Source organism: Stegastes partitus, unplaced genomic scaffold, assembly GCF_000690725.1.
Source record: "Stegastes partitus isolate 25-593 unplaced genomic scaffold, Stegastes_partitus-1.0.2 Scaffold763, whole genome shotgun sequence".
Classification (NCBI taxonomy): Eukaryota; Metazoa; Chordata; class Actinopteri; family Pomacentridae; genus Stegastes; species Stegastes partitus.
In genome coordinates, this window is record NW_007578494.1 from 168,541 (window position 1) to 171,433 (window position 2,893).

General features: G+C 40.5%; 1 protein-coding gene across 1 annotated transcript in view; it reads left to right on the plus strand.

Moving 5' to 3' along the window:
* The window catches only part of rabggtb (Rab geranylgeranyltransferase subunit beta), a 24,653-nt gene extending 23,908 nt beyond the window's left edge, over nt 1-745 (plus strand). The window contains exon 11 of the transcript XR_520556.1: nt 735-745. The gene's annotated coding sequence lies outside the window, so the exon portion shown is untranslated. The remainder of the gene's footprint in view (nt 1-734) is intronic.
* The last annotated feature ends 2,148 nt before the right edge of the window (nt 746-2,893 follow it).

A 2,893-nucleotide genomic window follows, 5' to 3' on the forward strand; every position in this document is an offset into this window, starting at 1 on the left:
AATGATTTGATTAAAACGTTAAAAACATACGGTCATGACTCAATAATCCGACACTAAATGTAAAACCTTCTTTTATGTCGGATTGTCAAGATGGAGGTCGAGATGCAAGGAGGGCTTGATGCTTGAAGGATGATTTATTGTTAATATTCATTGTTTATACTTGTTATAATAACTAGTGTATCGTTGGATTTTAGCCTAATTGACCGGTGCGCTTGTGCACAGGCCCGTCTGTTGACATCAAAGGTAAATACGTTCAGACAGCAGCTGAAGTGACCCAAATCTGATTTATTTTGGTCCTATGTGACCTGTATCTGGTGTTTTCATGACAGTCTGAACAACACAGAAATTAATGATGAATATCTGAATATTTGGTGCTGTCGGGGACCACTTCCACCCCGGGAAGCGCTCTGATGGGGTGGAAGTGGTCGAAACGCACAGGCAGTACTTGGCTGCTGATGCTAGTTTAGTTAGCGCTCACACTTCTGTTTCCTCCATCGGTGGTGGTGGGGGAGTGGCAGATACGCTCCACCGTCACCATCCATGTTTACTTCCGTAAACACTGAGCACGCTCGCTGTGTGTGACGTCGTCGTGTCCTCTTCTGTGCATGCGGGACACTTTTGGCTCGTATGAAGTTCACACAGAAGATCACATACAAGTCGTATTTAATTGGAAATGTGAACGAACAAAAAAAAAATTGGATTTCACAAAAAAAAAATTCAAATTGAGCATTAAGTCCTGCAGTGTGAACGTAGCCAATCTGTGGGATTGTTCAGTCAGATAATATGCCGTTTTCCTTATTGGTGACATAAAACGTCATGTCGGAGTCAGAATCCAAGGCTATCGGTATGTTAAGGCTTTTTTTCATGGGTTGTGTTCGTTTTTCCTAAAAACCTGTCAGAAAGCAAGGTTTTTGGATTGTTAAGGGTCGGATTATCAAGTCACGACTGTATATAAATCTAAATAATAATGTATGCTTATTATTATTTGGAGTTTTTACACTGTAATTAGACTTTTTAATACTTGTTTTTAATTGTAAATACCAGCAATTTGCACCTGATTTCGTCAANTTTTTTTTCTCATCATGACATTAATTCAGAGTCTATTTGACAAGTAGATCAAATAATCTCTGATGTAGCCGCATGTTAGCATAAAACAAAGCCACATATGGAATAAGATGCAGGCCTGAAATTTATTCTGTTACTTGTCATCATGCCACTGATTCAGAATCTGAAATTCTGGACCGGCAGTAATAGCTTCTAAAAGTGGGTCAATGGGCAGAAATCTAAAAAAAAAACAAAAACGTGATATATTAATCTAAAATCCCACAGGTGCCAATTTAAATAGCCATAGTGTATAATAAGAAGGTTTTAGCCAATCAGAGATGATCAGACAGAAGGCCCCTGATGAGTTCGCATAGAAAACCCATTATTGTTCCTATAATAAAGCTGCTAGTGTGGCTGCAGACTCTTAAGCTTCCCCCAAAAAACTGTGTAAAATCTATGCAGGATTTGAACATGTGTCGTGTTTGCACTAGAAAAACAGAACCTCAAAACATATGCGTAAACTGTACATTGCAAACAAGTGGGCCTGTTTCTATTTCTGGAAACTGCCCACGTGTGCTGTCAGCTGAAGGGAAATGTCATTAGATCGACTGCGAGACAGCCATCTGAGACACTTTCTATCTTTTAGGCGTCGTGTTACCTTCCCGAGCCCGATAGCTCCTTATCGCATCCAGAGAGGTGACGGAGTTTCATCCACACTCTCTTAATCATCCACAGGTAATTTCAGATGCAGATGACCTTGACTTCCCTCTCTTCTCGACGGGGCGCGAACGCTACGCTGAGAATTTAATCCGCCATGTGGCACTCGGAGAGTTTGAGGATTACTTTCCTTTTTTTTTCACGCTCTGTTTGAAAAGCTCTTAAAAAAAAAAAAAAAAGAAATGGAGAGACGTGGAGAAAAAAAAAAAAAGAGATTTGGCGATAACCCTGATGGAGTTATTGATTTGGTGAGACGACCTGCTTCGGTTCACACCTGCCGAAAATAAGTGAGGAGTGTAATCAATGTGGCAACAGCTAATCAAAAGAAGTGAGCTGCAGCCGGTGGTTTCTTCTTCCACCACCAAGTGTTTGTGGATTCATGCTTGTTTGTGTCTCAGTAATTACAGCCTCCTGTGTAAATATGGTTTTTTTTTTGGTGCATGTGAAAAAAAAAAAAAAAAGAAGCAGAGATTGGTTTCTTTCATTTGCAAACAAGACTGACATCTCGGAAAATTTCTATTTACTCAAGGTGTCATGTCATCTGGCGGGAAGGCAGAATGCAGCTGAACTCAATTACAGCCTCCCGTAGAGGCAGCGCAAACACAAAGGCGGCGTCTGAATGACACGATGGAAAAGACAGACAACATGTTTGCCAGCTTTCCATCACTTCCTCCAACAGTCTCCGCCAACATAAACAGAAGTCGGTATCTTAAACTAAATCGGTTTCCTCGAAATGCGTGCAATCAGAGGAGGTTAAACTGAAAATTGTGGCGTGACCAAATGTTGTGTAGTTTAAATGGGCTTATAGAATATCTTCAAGCCTCTCAGGAGAAAGGAGGCTGAAGAAATGCTGTTTTGACAGAGCTGGGGTTTTTTTTTTCATTTTCTACACATTAGAGCAGATTTTCCCTTTTATGACTGTTTAAAATCCACTTTAAGCCGCACGTTCCAACTTCGTCCAGACAGCTTCATTTTTATTGATATTCTCAGGAAGGAAAAAAGCAGAAAGCTGTACAGAAAACGGTCTTTTACTGACAAGACGTGCACCGGCTCACATCGTCTACAGACCGCTGGTGAAGACACGTCTACTTTTGGCTTAATGATTTGATTAAAACGTTAAAAACATACGGTC